The sequence below is a fragment of the Cryptomeria japonica genome, chromosome 10 (assembly GCF_030272615.1).
Source record: "Cryptomeria japonica chromosome 10, Sugi_1.0, whole genome shotgun sequence".
NCBI classification, from domain to species: domain Eukaryota; kingdom Viridiplantae; phylum Streptophyta; class Pinopsida; order Cupressales; family Cupressaceae; genus Cryptomeria; species Cryptomeria japonica.
This window is the reverse complement of record NC_081414.1, coordinates 308,998,014-309,017,794: the sequence shown is the minus strand read 5'-3', so window position 1 is coordinate 309,017,794 and position 19,781 is coordinate 308,998,014.

Below are 19,781 nucleotides of genomic sequence, written 5' to 3'. Positions count from 1 at the left end.
TATACAGAGTCCTAATATGAACTAGACTTCATCATCAAATCCACACTAAAAATACTGATATCAATGACTTTGTTCAAAGTATATTTATATTTTCCTCCTTGAGAAGAAGACTAAAAAAAACTTCATTAGATGCCTAGCAAATCATTCAAATAAACAATCCTTGATTATTTAAATAGAATGAACACCAGTACAATGACATAGAGACAATACGAATTTTTGTTTAAATTCTCTAGACTGTATATTTCATTACTCTGTCAAAAGGTTACAAGTACATCATATCTGACTCAGAAATTGCTAAGAAAATGGCTTGTATTGATTTTGGCAGAGTTTAGCTACAAAATTTGTGACCCTTTCTAGGTAGCCTTGGTATCCTTTTATAGAAATCAGGATGCAACAAGCTTCAGAATACCTAGAAGAAAACTCTTACCCTAACCGTCATTTACTCCAAAAGTTACATTGTTGCACCATTGAAGTTGAGGGAGAATCATAACTTTATTTCTGGGATGCGTGCTTCATTAATTCACTGGTCATTCAGTTGGAAAGTGGCCAAAAGGGTAGGCTCCTATTACCCAAAATTGGTTACAACAACTGACATCTTCATAATTCCAATGTCTTGTCTCGTGCCAGAGCATTTATGGGTTCTTCCTAAGAAAACATACAGCCACACACCATTATGTTCTCTACAAATCTCGTTGAATACCTCTAACCAAATTTTCACCTTGAAACAATATCGGATGGAACTTGCACACCTTTGCCATTAATTCTTTTGTATATTTAAATTTTGGAGCCAACGGACCAGGAAGGCCTTCTTACTGAGCACCTTTCCTTTAGTCGCTATGTCACGGTGTTTAAAGTTTGGACGTACTTCCATTGCAGTATAGCGACAACCATATGATCATGGAAAACTAGAACACCCTTTAACTTTCCTGAGTAACTCACTTAAAATAGGCCCCACCACTTGGTCATTAATCTACAAAGACTAAAGGTCAGGCAACTTCGCATAGCAGCACAACAAAAATCGGCAGATCACTTATCAATCGCTTGATCTTTAAAACCTTTGAAAACATAACCGCTACCACTAGTTGTCTGCCATAACTGCTCACCTTAACTACTGGCTTTAACCACTGTTTGGGCTCACCGCTAATAGTTTGTCACCATGTCGCAAGGAATAACCATCGTGCACCTCTCTGTTGGGGTATAGTGACAACCATTGATCTGTATCAGACCTACTTGTTCTTTATTTCTCCTCTTAATTGCTCTCCCACCAGGTCCCACCACTTGGTCGCCAAGTCATGCTAATTAGCCATCGAGCTACTTTCCATCATGGTATAATGACAACCATCAGATTGTCCGTCTGACCATCAGATCTTCCTTGACTTTCCCACCCGTTAATTCACCTGGGCTACTCTCTCTTCTAGCGGGCCGACCACATGTCACCCTGTGATTCACCTTTGGATCCACCTACTCACCACTTGAACCTGCCACTAGAATTGGGCCCGCCCTCATTCTTCTTCTATGCTCTTCCACGTGGCACATCCTGATTTGTTTTGAACCCATGTGGAGGGCCACCTCAACTACCACCTTGCCAGTCACTATGTCATGGGGGATAACCAATGAGCACCTTCATCTTGCAGTATAGCAACAACTGTTAGATTGGCTCAAACCTGCTTGATCCTTAACACCTAAACTACTCACCTTTTTTGCATGTACTTGGTCACCAAGTCACATAGATTAGCCATCGAGGTTCTTTCCATCACAGTGTAGAGACCACCGTTGCATCTTTCGCATCATCATCCAATCTTCCTTTATCTACCTGGCCTTTACCTTGGCTAATCTGATCCCTTCTTCTGCATGTCACCATGTGTCAACCACTGGTTTGCTCATGAGATCCACCTCGGTGCCACCTGACCTACCATAGGACCCACCACATGTCTTTGGTTTTGTTGGTTTGTTCGATATTATTCTTTTGGCCAAACTTCCTCCCTTAGTGAGCTATTCACATGTCTCATCGATACCATAGTTTCATTGATACCTTTTATTTTATTGGTGGGACCTATTCTGATTTCTTCAATGTACTTTATGTCGATGGAATTGATGCTTTAAGTGAATCCTTGTATAGATCCTTTGCAGCCAAGGTTTGTTCGATAAGTCATTTTATGAGTTTGATGACTTGCCACCTGATTGCCATCTCATCACCACTGGACCCACCACCATACCTTGGTCTTATACCCTATGCTTCACCATGTGGCACCCCCTGATTGGCTTCAGGGTCCCTATCCTGCCACCTCAGCATTGCTTGGACTCACCACCAGAATGAAGCTCTTCATAACCATCTACCTTAACTGCTTGCATTAATTACTGCCCATAGTCCACCACTAGTGTTTTGTTGCCATGTCGTGGCAAATAACCATCAAGCACTTTTATGTTACCGTGTAGCCACGACCGCGAGATCAACAGGATCCCGCTTGATGTTTAAGAAACCCGATAGATACATAGGAAAAGACATAAGACTTAGGAAAAATTAAAATTTATCGGAACCCACCCAGACCTAGACTTAAAAGGGGCCCCCCTCTTGACAATGCACAAACCCTTCCACTTAATTGGAAAAAGGTAACAAGCAAATAATAGACCTAGAGACACTACAACTCAAAGGCATATTTTTTAAAAGGTTTTTTGAAAAAGTAAAAACCCTAAACCCTCAACCACAAACTTGCAGAAAAAGGTCAAATTTATGAAATTTGATAGATTTTCAAAAATAAAAGGTAAGACTTCCAACACATTTAAAATAGTGATAATAGCGGCTTTGATTGGGGATGATTGGATGCAAGACCAACACAAGAATTTAGCAAAAACTTTGGAACGCAGACCACCAAAACCCTAATGAAATAAAACCTAAAATATATATAGCCTATAACTACTGTGCGTGGACTGAAATAGATCAAGAGAAGTAATATTTCAGGAGTTGTCCATGCATTGGAAATTCCTTTACTCTATCGTTCATTCTTTTCAAGAAGTATGAATCCTTTCCACTGATATCACAAACAATTAAAGGGTCTATCCATAGTGATTCAAATTTCTTATGCTTGTCATTGTCTTGGTTTTTTGCATTCCACTACAACACCATGTCACCAATCTGGAACTTTCTTGTACTAGTCCTTCTATCAAAAATATATTTTGACTGTAATTGAAGTTTCATATTCCTTTTATGGGCTGCAGTCCTCATTTCCTCTAGCTCTACTAACTGAATCATTCTTTCTTCCATGGGCTTAGACATTTCTAATTCTTCAATCTGCAAACATTTGTAAACTAGAAGCAAATTATTCATAGGTAATCTGGCTTTCACTCCATAAACTAGCTCAAAAGGGGATGTACCAATGGCCTTTTTTATAGTCACCCTGTCAGCCCATAAAGCTAACTTGAGCTTTTGATCCCAGGACCTTTTTATTTTTCTCTAGAATCTTCTTGATGATGTTGAGGAGAATTTTATTACTTGATTCTGCCTAGCCATTTCCCTGTGGGTGGTATGGTGAAGAGTATGACATAATAATCCCATAATTAGCACAAAACTCTACAAACTCCTTAGACCTAAAGCACAAAGCATTGTCCATGACTATTTTAGCTAGCACACCAAACTTTGTCACTATATTGTCCATCAAAAAATTAATGACTACCTTAGTAGTGGCCTGTTTGGTAGGTATGGCTTCAATCCACTTGGTGAAATAATTTGTATCCACCAGGATCCATCTATAACCCCTGCTTGATTTTTCTATTATCTCTCCAATAAAATCAATGCCCCATTGAACAAAAGGGGATTCAACTGTAACAAAATTCAAGGGCAAAGAACCAACATACTTTAGTTTAGAGGAAAACCTTTGACAAGGATCACATTTTTGAACATATTTATGAGCATCCTTGAACAAAGTTGGCCAATAATACCCTACTCTGATTATCCTACCAGCAGTAGTCTTAGCTGAATAGTGGCCTCCACACACCCCATTGTGCATCTCTTTCCGAACCTTCTCAGCTTGGAATTCATCTAGGCAAACCAGTAGCATCCCATCACTGTTCCTCCAATATAGGTCTCCCTGAATAAGAACATACTTCTGTGATTTTAGCTTTAATGTTCTCATCTGGTTGTGTGTCATACCTTTTGGACATGAGGCATTCTTCAAGAAGTATATCACATCTAAATACCATGGCTACCTCTCGATACTAGTGACCAAGACTTCTTCAGTTTCAACATTATTAACATCAACAGTAACCAGATTTGATTCAACCATCAATTTTGCAAGGCCTAATCCTCTTATTAGTTTGGTGATCTTGATCACTAAGTCAAACTCTTGTATTCTACTTATCCATCTATATCTCTTTCCAGTTACTTTAGACTGGGAGAGAATGTCTTTCACAGCTGCATGTGGTACATAGGCTACAAATTGTGCATTTAATAGATAAGGGCTAAATGCTTTTATAGCTTTGACTAGAGCATATGCTTGCTTCTCCATGATTTCATACTTTAACTTAGCAGTTTGTAAAGATTTTCTATAGAAAGCAATTGGATGTTCATATCCTTCATCATCCTTTTGAAGCAGAACTGTTGCTGCTGTGTGATAAGAAGTAAAAGAAAATAATGAGAAAGGTTTATTGTAATCAAGGGATTTTAGCACTGGTGCTTCCTGAATAGCCTTCTTAATTTTGTCAAAAGCCTGTGTAGCTTCTTCATCCCAAGAAAACTTTGCATCTTTTTAAAGTAATTTAACGATAGGTTTAATGATTTCAGCAAAGCTAGCTATAAATCTCCTAACAAAATTCACCTTTCCCAAGAAAGACTGAATACTTTAACATTCTTTGGCTGAGGTACATTATTTATAGCTTCAATCTTTTCAGGGTCTATTCTAACCACTTCCTTGGAGACAATATGCCCTAATAATTTTCCTTCAGTCACTGCAAAATGACATTTTTTTGGGTTCAAGGATACACCAAACTCTAGAGCCTTGCAAAAAACCTTTTCCAAATGACCACAGTGATCATCTGCCTTCTTTGAGAAGCATGTCAAATCATCCTAGTAAACCACCATTATGATGCTAATAAAATCCTCAAAAGCTACATCCATTTCTCTCTGAAAAGTAGCTCTTGCATTCTTTAGACCAAATGGCATTCTCACATACACATAAGTCCCCCAAGGGGTAGTAAAAGTAGTCTTAAATTTCTCAGACTCTTTCACTTGTATGTGATTATAACCTGAGAACCCATCCATCATTGACAATAAATCACAACCAGTTACCCTTTGTAACATGGCTTCCATATTCGAGGAAGAATAATTGTCTTTTAAAGAGGCAACATTCAAATTTCTAAAATCTACACAAATCCTTATGTCCCCATTCTTCTTTCTAACAGGGACCAAATTGGATACCCATGAAGAATGTCTTATAGGTTTTATAATCCCCCCTTCCCTTAACTTGGTTAATTCTTGCTGCATTTTGGTCTCCAAAAGGGGATTAATAGGTATTTTTTTATGTCGAAAAGGCTTAGCATCAGCATGCAGAGGAATTTCATGTTGAAATAAGTCTTGTCTATATGCCTTTAGGTCCTCATAGGACCAAGCAAAAACATGTTTATACCCTTTTAATAAGTTAATGAGGTTGGTCCTAATATGGGGAGACAAGTTCTTCCCAATATACACCAACTTAGGGGATGCTTTTATCCCTAAGTTCACCTCATCCAACTCCTCCAACTTTGTAGATGATGACTGATGTAAGTGACCATCACTGTAACTGAACATACCCTCTAGTTCAACTAGTCCCTTGGGTATTTCATTTGTTTCTAGCTGCTCTATGTCACTCCCAAAAATTGTTTCATGTCCATCTACTACTTCCACCATGCATTACAATCAATCTTTTGACCTTCATAGTCATCTATGCATTGTACAAATATAAGGATGTCTTCATCATCCTCAAAAACTTACTAATTATACACATTATCTAGGATGGTTGGTCTGGCTTTTGTCTCAATTATTGAAACTCTAGTCAATGTTACATCATCATTCTTTAATGCAAATTTAGCTAAAAAATCTTCCATAATGTTCTTAGACCTTTCAATCCAATCAATGGAAAATGCATCGAAGTGTTCAATGACATCCCAAACAACATGCTTGTACCTTTTTAACTTGTCATTTTTAGATGCATATCTTGACCTTATCTAAGACACTATAAGTTCAGAGTCTCCATAAACCCTTAATAGCTTGATCCCATGTCTTTTAGCAATTTCTAAGCCTAATAACAAAGCTTCATACTTAGTTGTGTTGTTTGTAAATTGGAATGCTAACAGAAAAGAATACTTGAAGGTAATACCTGATGGGGAAACAAATAACACTCCTGCTCTAGACCCTTCCTTAGAGCAAGCTCCATCAAAGTACATCTTCCACAAGCCTTCTTTTTGGGATTCCAACTCATTAATGGGATTCCAACTCATTAACAATAGGATTAGTATTCTTCAACTGAGGCTGAATGGGTTCAATCTTGAAGTTATCAAGATCCACATCAATCATGCAATTAAGCATGTTTGGGTCTATTTTTTCAATAACCACTGGGGCACATGGTCCTCTATACAATTTTATAGAATTTCAATTTATTGGGATAGTTGCATATGATAAATCTAGCTAAAGATGTCCTCCAACAGCAACAACCCATTGTCTAGACAGAAGCATGCCATAATGGGGCTTGGTGTTTGTGACTATTACATCCATTTTATAAGTAGCTTCAGGGAATGCTGCTATTTTTACTTCTACATATTTCATAGTACCCACAATAGGTACTTCTTTATTATCCATAGTATAACACCTCCCCTATGAAGTGTGAACTGACAAACCTATTTCTTTCATAACCCCGTAAGGCATTACATTAGCAGCTGCACTAGAATCTATCATGCAATTTCTTATGAATCATTTATTTACTAACAATGTGACATAAAATGGATCTATCTAAGATGGTTCCTAATTAATAGTGGTGCCCACATAAACTTATGGGACCCCTTGTTCTTGATCCTTCTCATCTTTTGCATTTCCCTTTTTAGAAGAAGCATCTACATTTGATATACTTGAAATCAAAGAAAAACAACCTCTCTATGTTCTTTTATTTTCAGAAGCTCTATCAAAGGTACTGAAACTTTCATCTGTGCTAAAGCTTGACTCATATCAAAAACAATGTTAACATTAGACTCAACATGAGCTTTAAACTTTTCTTCCTTCTAGTGACTTGTTCTCTTGTCACCAGTGGTCTCTGCCTTATTTCCAGTTGTATTAGCAATATCAGGTTTTGCTGAACTACTTGACTGATCACATTTAGCCTGACTATCTTTGTCAGAAATTTTGTTCTCAGTGGACCTCTTAGAAGAAGTTTCTTTACAAAATAGAGAACCAGGCATACCTTGACTTCCATCATCTTTGTTGCTTCTTAGATTATAGTTATGCTTAGCTTTAGCTATTGCAGCCTTAGTGATATTCTTGACTTCCTGCTCACTAGGCCTTCTAAGATGAATCTCTTGATCTTCTATTGTGATTACATTCAAAGTGGGATTCCAATCAATTGTCAATTGCCCTTGGAAATTTGCATATCTTCTCGAGACATCATATTCACTTACTTCATCTTCTGAAGACTCACAGTCACTGTCCATAGTATACTCAAATATAATAACTGCAAGTTTATCCTCATTTCTCATGGATTCATTTAGAGCTTAAGCCACATCACAATGATAGGAGGAATGTGGCCCATCACATGCCATACACCAAGGGGTATTTTCCACATTATGTATGTTTCCTCCCTTTAAAGGATCAGGGGTGTTCTAATTTTGTGTGCCTTTTGATCTATCTCGCACAGGTTTGCCATCTTTCCATGCAGTGTTATATGGCATATCATGCAATCTAGCAGGTCTGTCTTGCCAGTTGTAGTGAGGCCTCTCAGGTTTACTTACTTTAGCAGTAAGATCCTTGACAACAGTCATTAATTTCTCCATCTTGTCCTCTTCTTTAGAGGATTTATTCTGTTGTGTTTTTTGTTCCTACCACAATCTTCCATCAGTCCTTCTTCCCACTTTACCTGATGCTTTTCTATTACTCTCTACATTGATTGCAATTCTAAAAGCATCCCTTAAGCTATGTTGGTTCTTATCTCTGATAATAGGATCAAAGGCATTATAATAAGTGGTTAGACATACATTCTTGTCTAACCTCATACATCGAAAGATCCTATGCATTGCATTTTGAAACCATGTATTAAAATCTATAACAACCTCATTATCAGACTTCCTGATATTGTTAAATTCATTAAGCATGAAGCTCACATTTGTCTTATCTTCATATTTCTCTTTAAAGAAATTCTTGAATTCCTCCCAAGAGCTAATGCTGTCTACAGGTAACCCTCTGTACCAATCTCTAGCATCCTCAATCAAAGATTGCACAAATAGCTTCATGATGACATCCTCATGTGCAATTTCATAGTCATTAATCATGTCACCAAATATTTCAGATGCTCTTAAGCATCAATAGCATTCCTCCCAGCAAACTTTTGGAGTTTATCCCTCATTTCAATAGGGACATGGTTTGGATATCCTGGAATTCCATCAAAATATAACTGCCTATACAACTCAACATTTATTGGTCTTCTTTGAAACTGATTTCCAATAAAGTTATTTCCAGCATTCACCCTTGGGCCTGAACCACCAAAACTAGGAGTTTGATGACTTTGATTATGGGATGGTCTGTGGCTGGTTTGGTTTGCTAGAATTGTACTTGAGGGAATAACGGATTTATTTTGGGCAGCATTTTCAGATTGGTTAACGGGTGGGATAGCATTTGTTTGCATCATTGGTTGAGTATTCAACATAGAGGTAGAAGTATGTTGGGACATATGATTACTATGATCTATAGGTGGGAAAGTTATAGGAGGAGCTTTTAACCAACGTATCTTTCTTCTGAACTCAACATTAAGTGCTTCTATTTCAGCCTTTTCTAACTCCCTTTGTAGGTCTTCATTTTCTTTCCTTATCCTTTCTACCTCAATCTCATGCAACATCATTCCCTGGGGTCCTTCTACACTTCCCAACACTAGACCCCTAGATTTATTCTCCACTACTTTTTGCTTCCCTTTGTCAATAATAGGTCTAGCATGTTGGGGATCAATGTGAACCTCCCTACTAGGTTGTGCTGCAACTTTAGGTGCAGAAACAATTTTAGGATCAAGGATTTCTCTAATAATAGGACCTTGTTATTTACTCCCAGGTTCTTCTTGAGCAAACAACTCAAGTTATGCAATCTGTCTTAATAACCTATCTCTTTCAATGAGTTTGCCTTTGGTTTCATTCTCCTTTTCCTTTTCCTTTTTTTTCCTTATGGAAATCAATTGATGTACCCTCTGATTTAGAACCTCAACATCCTGAGACACTTCATCTTGGTCTGGCAAGGTTTCCTCTAAATCTCATATTTAGCTGGTCCATATCAATCAGACTGATATTTCCTTCCATAGTTTTGGGAATGGAACTGACCCAATTACTTGTACTATGCCTATCTCTCATAGAAGTGTTGGTATTAGACAATCCTTGGTGAAAGGTTTGGATATCATCATTAGTACCAAACAATCTAGCATAAAAACCCATAATATCATGGTTAGAGTCATGAGAAGAGGCATTGAACTTTGCATATACGGGACACTCAGAAGGCTTACCACCTTTGATTACTCTTCTATTTCCATGACTGATTTAACTAATTAGGAATAACAGTTCCTCTCCAGCCCTTCTTTACTGGTTTAGGTAACCCTTCATGCAACTTCTCTTGAGGGTTTTTCTTCATATAGGACCTAGTATTCCTTCTCCTATTCATCTTGCTAACCCTTTGAAGTGATTGTGATTTTTTCTAAAAGAACACTGGTTTTTTCCTAACTTCAGAGTCACCACCCAATATCTTGGGAACAAAATATATTTTAACACAATGAATCACTTACAAGATACTTGAGAATGAAACCATTGATCTTTAGAAATGAACAAAATAGTATTCTAAGATGCTAAAAGATGGAACAAGGATTTCTTTAGAAAGATAAGCTCAATAATTTTCAGACTGAAACCAAGGGAACCTAATCTCAACACTTTTATGCAATAAAGACATAGATCTGCAATATATGACTTATCTTATTTGTCTACCCAGCAGACTCGCCACTTTTGTTGTTCTCCATTTTGAAAACTTTCATTTTTTCTATTTAAAAGTGAAAGCTATTGCCTCTGTACTGCAATGGAAGAGAACAACAAAAAGTTTGAAATAAAGACAACAATATGAGGTTTCAAATGAGGAAACCTCCTACACTTTAAGCCTTTATATGCTTGGGCAGGTGAACCCTTTTAAGACTATTTTCTTACAAAAATAGCAAAAGGTTTATAGAAAACCAGTGTAAATTCCTGTAAACTTTCCTTTCTGATTGGTACAACTAAAACATAAATGGAAAGTTGATTTGATCTTTTGAAAAGGACCACAAAATGTACCCAAAAAACCAACAGGTAAACCAGTGCCTTATCTGGGAAATAGAGTCCTAATTTGAACCAGTGATCTATCAACTCCAAATATGCCTGACATATACAGAGTCCTAATCTGAACTAGACTTCATCATAAAATCCAAACAAAAAATATTGATATCAATGACTTTTTTCAAAGTATATTTATATTTTCCTTCTTGAGAAGAAGACTAAAAACAACTTCATTAGATGCCTAGCAAATCATTCAAATTAATAATCCTTGATTATTTAAATAGAATGAACTGTTAAACACAAAGTACCACTGAGAGGGGGGTGAATCAATGGTTCCTAACTTAAATTCTTTACCAATTCAATTCCAAACAATCAACTTTTTACTTAACCACTAAATAGTCATACCGGTAATGCAAAAGAGAAGAACAAGGAGATCATCCACACTCAAGAAATTCACAACACTAGATTTATGAGGAAAACCCAATATGGGATAAACCTCAGTGAGAAGAGCTGCTAGAGACTACTGCTCCAATCCAGCCTCACAAGTAAAACACAAATTTACAAATATTTTGGGCACCAACCCAAGGAGAACCAACCCCTATACTTTTAGGGCACCAACCCAAGGAGCACTAACCCCTACACCAAGAGTCAACTTGGCAATGTATATTGAAATATTATTTGAATACAGTTAAGGCTTCTTGTTCCAAATGAAATTTGAATCGAATTAATCTTTGCTGGTTTACAATCTTTTCTCCTCCACTAGAACTCACATTACTGGTTGTGAGATTTGTTTTCTCTATTTCTCAACCTTTGTTATCTGTCTCTCCCTCTCACACAAAGTCTCTCACTAGGATGTTGCCTTCAATGCCACACCTGACCAGTTAGGCTCAACTGCCAAACTATGATACTTCCAGTAGAATCTGTAGCGTAGAAATCCACATGTATTCAAGGATCAACATGTCCAATATAATCGACATGTCAAAACAATGAACAATATGATCTATAAAGAAAAAGAAAAATCCAAAAGGCCACAAAGGCCCACTGAGCAAAATCAAGTGAAGTCAAAATATATATGGGTTCCTAAATCCCTTGTGCAAGCAATGCACTCCAAGGAACCACAAAAGCATGAAAAATCAAAAACCATGTGGATTCCTAAGAAGCTCCTTGAAGCACAAAAAGAACAACCCAGCTTGGCATCCAAAATTTCTATTCCTCCATCCAAACCTCTCAAATTTGTTCCTCCATCACCTTCTTCATCCATTGTGTGTGCACTTGTAGGTGAGATCCACAAACCCATTGAAGAGGAAAGAACAACAATGGAGCCGCATGGAAGAAGCATATGGTTTGCATGATATTTTCTTTTAAATGCTTTGTTTTTGTGCCTCTATTGAATGTGCTTTGGAATTAGGGTCATTTCAATGAGTGTTCTTTTGATTATGTTATCATGTCTTGTGTTTTGATTGATCTACTTATAAAGTCCTGAAAAAATCTCTAAAAATCATATAAAGTCCTGAAGAATGAACACAAAAAAATTGTAAAACTCCAAAAACCAACATAAACATTTTGCAATAAAGTATTCCCTTTATGCATCGACAGCTCACTGCGTATACATCCAACAATTTGCAACCAAACACTGTGCTTTAATGAAATCATGCGTTAATAGATGAACCTTTTCAGTCAACTCAAACATTCAAACTGATCAAAATTGTCTTATCACTTGAATATCAGCATCAAAATCATTTGTCCTTGTCACATTATCATGGGTCTTATACAGGGTGTGGTATACTCGAAACCAGATTGTGTCCTATCTTAGACGGGGTACCACATTTCCTGAAACCAGACAGCATGATCATCCTATCAGCACGTTCAACTTTTGACAATGAAGATCAAGATGTTCGTTTGATTTGCTTGAATTTGTGAGTCTTATCTTTTTATTGATTTATCTTTGGCTTCGATCATGTTCCTATGTTGCTCGATGATGTCATTGAGTGATTTAGAGTGACCGGGATGGCTCATGATCCCTTTTCTTTTATATTATGATTGTCATTTGTCTGTGATGTGTCTGTCTTTTGCAAAAAGGGTTGCATTTCAGCTCTGGCCTTCAATGCCATGATGCTACGCATCCATTTTGCTAAATAAAAATAAAGGTTCTCACCTACAAAGTGCATTACTGAAAGCAAGTATTTCTTCATCTCTACCTATCCTCTGTCTAATTTCTGCTTACTAACATTTCTTCCGTCAGTCTGGGCAGTCTATTTGATCCTATCATTTTCTATCATTTTTATCGATCAATTGGCCTCTTTTCTGCATGTTTCCGGCCAATTCCTCGAGGGGGCATGCATATGTCATTGTCATTGTCTGGGGAATTTTCATTATTTTTCTTTGAAACAACGCTTAAAATCACATTGTCTCAAAGAGGGGCAAAATGTAGACACCTAAAAATGGTCAACGCTTGCGGAATCATACTTTAACAATTGTGCATTGCCTCATTTTAGGTTTTTGCATCGCATTAACATTTCTCCTATGTCATGCACTTGGTTTTTATCATTTGCGAGCATCGAGTCATTCTTCTACATTCTTCATCTATCTCACATTTGAATTTGGTCTTGTTGACAACAATCTTCAGTCATGATTTTGGTCGATCGTTGTCCTTCTCAATTGTGTCAATTTGGATCAATTTTTCATTGTTCCTCATCAATTGGTGCATTTATCAATCAAATCATTTTATCACATTGGTCATTTATCAATCCAAAATCAAATCGAATCGAGTCAATTATCTTTCAAGACCTAATTCATCTTCTAGGGTTTCGTGATTTAATCATTTAACCTTGTGTGTGTCATTTCTTCCTTTAGGATTAATAAATTGTTTATTTATCCTAAGTCTTCTCATTACAATTAAATGTTCATTTAATTGGCTAATTATTCCTCTTTGTAAATGAATTAATTAATAAATGAAAAATTATTGATTAATTCACTATTTTCTAATTTCCTATTTTAATTTCCACCTAATTAAATTGTCTTTAGTGCTTCCTATTTTTGTGCTTCATGCGTCATACTCTTGACATAGCAAGATGTCATAAGGTTCTAGTCCTCTAAGCTTTGCATTGGCAATATGTCATAATTTATGACATAGAAGGTGTCATAACCTTCTTCCTTCAACTCAATTGTGCCATTTTTGAAATCAATTGCCTAAATATCAATTTCATGCTAATCTTGTCATCTCTCCAATTTGTCTATAAATTGGATGAATTTCTTCAATCAAATCCCCTTGACCCTTTGAATCCTTCATAAATCTGAATTTCTATCAAACTATCGAACCTACGCTTCTAGTACTCTTGAATTTTTCATCTTGCTTTCAATTGTGTGTGCACTTGTAGGTGAGATCCACAAACCCATTGAAGAGGAAAGAACAAAAATGGAGCCGCATGGAAGAAGCATATGGTTTGCATGATATTTTCTTTTAAATGCTTTGTTTTTGTGCCTCTATTGAATGTGCTTTGGAATTAGGGTCATTTCAATGAGTGTTCTTTTGATTATGTTATCATGTCTTGTGTTTTGATTGATCTACTTATTTTGAGGATAAGCAAGACCAAGAATGGAATTAGGGTCATTTCAATGAGTGTTCTTTTGATTATGTTATCATGTCTTGTGTTTTGATTGATCTACTTATTGCGCCTGATTGCCAGGTTTTCACCATGGTACTTGCCCAAGGTGCCTGTTTACCAGGTTTTCACCAGTGGACGAATTATTTTTCTTTATTTTTTCTTTTGCTCTTTTTTTTTTTTCACTTTTTTTTAATTTTTTGTTTTGTATTTTGACTTTTTCAATAGAAGATGGACACACGATAGGGGATGGAAGAAGGACTCAAGCGTCTTTTTTTTTTTTGGATAGTAGCCTTGAAAAAAATGGACCATGACCTTTAAAAGTATGCTCAAAGACGTTGGTAGGATAAGGACATGGAAAATGAGATGAAACTAACGCAAGGATTTATGCAAAGGATTGGACCAGAGGGATGGAAGGATGGAAAATATGCATTGGATAATGGATAGGGTACTGAAAGAATTGGGCTTGAGTGGATAGAAATTTTGGCATGATCGACATTGGCACACACCTTGAGGGGTGATGGACTGATGGAGGAAAAATGTATCTCAGATTGTGAGATTTGGATGGAGGAATAGCTTGGGATTTTGGGACATAAGGGCCCAAAATGGATGAAGAAGGTGATGAAGGAATAGACTTGGAAGGTTTGGATGGAGGAATAGCAATTGTAGATGCCAATTTTGATGTTTCTTTAGGCTTTTGTGCTTCAAGGAGCTGCTTAGGGATCCACATGGTTTTTGATTTTTCATGCTTTTGTGGTTCCTTGTAGTGCATTGCTTGCACAAGGGATTTAGGAACCCATATAGATTTTGACTTTACTTTATTTTGCTCAGTAGGCCTTTGCGGCCTTTTGGATATATTTTTTTCTTTATAGATCATATTTTTCTTTGCTTTGACATGTTGATTAGATTGGACATGTTGATCCTTGAATACATGTGGATTTCTAGACTTATGACTTTTATACTTGGCATCCAAATTGCTTGGAAGAGGGAATGAATGTCGGTGTGGATGGGAATGATATGGAGGCATGTGGGATGGATGGAAGGTTCTCCAAGATGTGTGCCTTTGCTGATGTTGCATAGGAGATGGAGGGATATAGGGACCTAGAATGGATGGAAGCGATGATGGGGACGGTGGACATTTGGATTTTGACTTTGAAGGGATACCAACGCCTTGAGTGTGAGCTCTGTAGCCATGACCATTAGCATACTCTTTAACATGAAGGGATTCTTGCTTATGAAGGTCTACCCCTTTGCCTTTATCAATATTTTGACTAATAGGACACTCTTTTCTTTGGGAAGAAGACGTGAGTCCATTATGAGGTGGATATGATATGAGAGAAATAATGAGATCTTGATGTGGATCGGGTTGCACCAAAGTAGAAGAACCCATTATGCATGTCGAGCATTCATGAACATCTTGCACTAACACGTTAGAATCATGAGGGGTATCAGGATCATGAGGGGGACTAGGATTATGTAGTGGACATGGTTCAATGATAGGCTCTTCAAGAGATGGAATGGGAGAAATAATGGGATCATCAAAAGAAATGTGATCTTGGAGTGTATATGCTGGATCAGGACAAGGAGATGGAGGAACAAGTGGATCTTGTGGAGGATTCAAAGGAATAATTTGATCTTGACAAGGAGGAAGATCATTGGAATCCTCTTCAAAGGTGATTTTCTCTTGACTTTTAATGGGATCATCAGAAAGGATGGAAGGGATATCTTGATCTTGCTTAGGAAGTGGAATGTCAATGGGATTTGAAAGGACATTGTGTTCATGAAATGGAAGGGGATTGTTTGGGATTGGATGGACTAAGATATCTTGATCTTGCTCAGGGAGTGGAATATCAATAGGACTTTGGATAGGATGGACAAGAATAGGGGAATCATCATGAGTGTCTGGAAACATGGGGTCCTGGTCAACAATTGGATGGGATGATAAAGTTTCAGGATCTTGATCTTGATTTGCTTTAGGACTCATTTCTTTGTGCTCTAAATTATCCTCTTGACATGAGGTTGGACTTTGGATATGGATGGGGGATTCTGGCAAGGGATCAATGGTTTGGCATGAAGGGGATGCACTTTGAACATTTATGATGGATTCTAGCAAGGAGTCAATGCTTGAACATGAGGAAGAGGGACTTCGAATGGGGTCCTCTAAAACAGGTATTGGCAATAAAGTGCATGGTGGCATTGGGTCTTGTATTTCTGAAACATGACAAGGATGTGCATCATGAATTGGATTATCATGGCAATCAATTATGGATAGCTCTTGGATAATTGCATCCTTAGGTGTATTGTTTAATGAGGACAATATGGAAGGTTCTTGTGAAACTTTTAAAGGTGTAGGGATAGATGCCACTGGAGAGTCAATTTGTTTGTGAGGGGATGAGGCATTGCTAGACATAATTGTATTATCTTGATCTTCCTCAATAAACTCACTTGGTAGTTTCCTTAAGAACATTGCAATAAAGCCACCTTTCTTTCGAGGTTTTGACATGATTGTATCGGGAATTTGAACTTGTTTGGCAAGAACTTGGTCTTGGTTTGATGTCATGTTTTGATTTCGAACTAGATGTTGATCAAATTGGTTTGACATGTTTGAAACTTGGCTTGGTGTGTGTTGCAACCTTTGTTTTTGAATGTTTGGTCGTGGTTGTTGACATTGATATGTTGATTGAACTTGAACTTGTTGATATTCCACCATCGGTTGGACTATTTGTTGACATTGTATAGTTGGTTGGACATATTGTTGAAATTGGACCATTGGTTGTGTCTGTTGAATATGTTGGACCATTGGTTGTGATGGTTGAAAATCTGATTGATAGAAAACACCTTCTTGTTCCTGTTGTGGAGGCACATAATGTTGAAATTGATGTTGTCTCCTTTCTTGTAATTGTTTCATCATCTCTATTTGGGAGAGGAGAGCTGGTATGTCTGATTGTTCAAGAAGAGATCTTACATCAATTGGCTCAATATTTGGATTTCGATTTGGAAATTTTCGAAGCATTTTGGACATTTGTGATCTATTCTTTGCCATGTTTTTCACTCTTTGTTCCAATATCTCATTTTCTTGAGCTAGTGTCTCCTCTAGTTTTTGTATTTGGACATTTACATCATCATGATAAGTTTGACCAATATTGCTTTGTTGTTGGGTTGGATATAATTGTGATTGCCTTGGATTAAAATTTGATTGCATTGTCGGTTGATATGTCAAACTTTGTTGCATCATTGGTTCTTGGAATCTTGTTTCAATAGACATGTCACTTATGCAAATGCAATATTTTTGGAATTTTTCCAGGATAATATATGATATGCAACTAAATGTAAACTAAATAAATGAAAATGCAATCTATTTTTTTGGTTATTTTTTGAAGATTTTGACAAACTTATGAATGCAAATCTAAGAGAGGGACCCTTAGGAAATTAAAGTGATGTCTAGACCTCAAAAGGACAAAATGACTTAATTGACAAAGGACAAGATGACAATGTCTCCCCTATATGCTTGGATACTAAGCTAGGTTTGACAAAATGATATTGATGACAAAAGGACAAAAGTTTGATAAGGTCTAGACTTCCTAACAATGACTTAGGGTTTATCAAAGATTTGGATTATTCTAGTATGACAAAACCTAGGTTTGATAATATATGCAAAAGGACAATTAAGATGCAAATGATCTTAATATGATATGACAATGACTTAGGCTTAATGAAGAGACTTGGGATATGCTAATGCAAATGTATGACAATGATATGACTTTAATGCAAGAGGACATATGCAAGTGGATGACTCTTATTGATATGCAAAAGAGTATGACTTAGATGAAAACCTAACCTTGATACTTGACAATGATTTTGCAAAATGCAACCTAGGATGAACCTAAATGCAAGTGACATAAATGTTGAGACAAGTTTTTGAACAATGTTTGATAATCATGTTTGAAGGTGTGCTTTGAACCTTGTTGAACTTTTTGTTGGATGAATGTCTCTTGTGCTTAACCTTATGTTATATTAATGTGTTTTGCTTTTGAAATGGGATAACATTCAACTTTTGACAATCAAAGAATACAAGATGTTACAACTTAGACTCAAGACAATCATGCTCATTTCCACATTCCTTAGGGTAGGCAAAAGACATTAGGTACTTGAGAGGTAGACTCATTATGGGATTCAAGGAGAATACATAGATGCTTGACCCCACGAGCTCCCCTCCACGACACTCACTTCTCAAGGCAGCCAAGCATCAATTCCCATGGAATCTCCCCATGGCGAACTTAGTATCTCTTCCAAGTATCCGAATTTGTCCTTCTCAAGCAACTAGAAGGGTTTTTGGCCTCTAAAAACAAGGTGTTTAGTAAGGATTTCTGTTAAGCATTACTCCTTGTTGTCATGCAAGCATGATTGAGACATTAAGCCCATCAAGATACCAAACAAATGTAGTCACGTAAGCGCGATTTAGACCAAGAGGCCCTACTTAGATGTTGATATGAGAAAGAGTTCAAGGGGCATCACTTCCCAAGTAACTGCAATTCCCACGTAACACTTCCTTCAAAGCTTTCGCCCATCAGGTATTTTTTTATAGTGAGTTAGAATGCCAATGAATTCTAGCTGTACTCACTTTGGGTCATTCCCTTCTCATGATTATCACTTGCTTGCTAAAGCAAAGTGGTCGGGAAGGCAGGCCCTCTAATGGAGACACTCAATCAACAACACAAGCATGGTATCAAAGATCTGGATTTCTGATCACCCTATGAAGGATGAGAGCATACTCTCCTACTCCAATGTCATACTTAACAATAAAAGCAAACAAAGGTTCATTTCCACCTACTTATAAATCACTAAGTGCCTAATTAAAAATCTCAAACACACAATTTGGTTGTTTCTCCAAGGCAACCTGCAAAACACATGTCAGAAGTTTGATTTGTTGTCTTTGACCATCGAATCTGCACAAAACATGTTAGTAGTTTGATTTGTAGTCTTTGTCATGCGTATGCCAAGATCCTGCATAAATAATTAGTACCAAAATCCAAAGCATAGATGATTTGATTTATGAAAACTATCAAAATTTCAGTCTACTTTGAGAAGGCATAACTTTCTCATCCTAGCTCCAAATTACAAACCGTTTGATGCGTTGGAAAGGTATTCAAATAATCTAGAACCAAATTTTGGAAACATCAATGATGTCTCATCATGTTTCCGCGCACGTCCACAAATGCACCGAAGACCCTCAAAATTTCAATTTACTAAAACATATAAAATTTTTCAAGTAAAAACTGCATTTTTCACCTCTGATCTGGACTTTACACAGGCGCAGAAGTCATGACACAAGCGCAAGATGTCTAACACAAGCGCAAAAGTCTTCAACACAAGTGCAAGATGCTTCAACACAAGCGCAAGATGCTCCACACAAGCGCAGAAGTCTTCAGAATACCCTGCACGGCCCTGTTTTTGGGTTTTTGACCTGCAAATCAACTTAGAAACACTCCAAAACACAGTAGAGGGGTTAGAAGGTTAGTATTTCACATCGGGTTCACCAATTAATGTGGGGTAGAATTAGGAATCATCAAAACAAGTAAGAAGATCAATCAAAACACAAGACATGATAACATAATCAAAAGAACACTCATTGAAATGACCCTAATTCCAAAGCACATTCATTTATTAATTAATTCA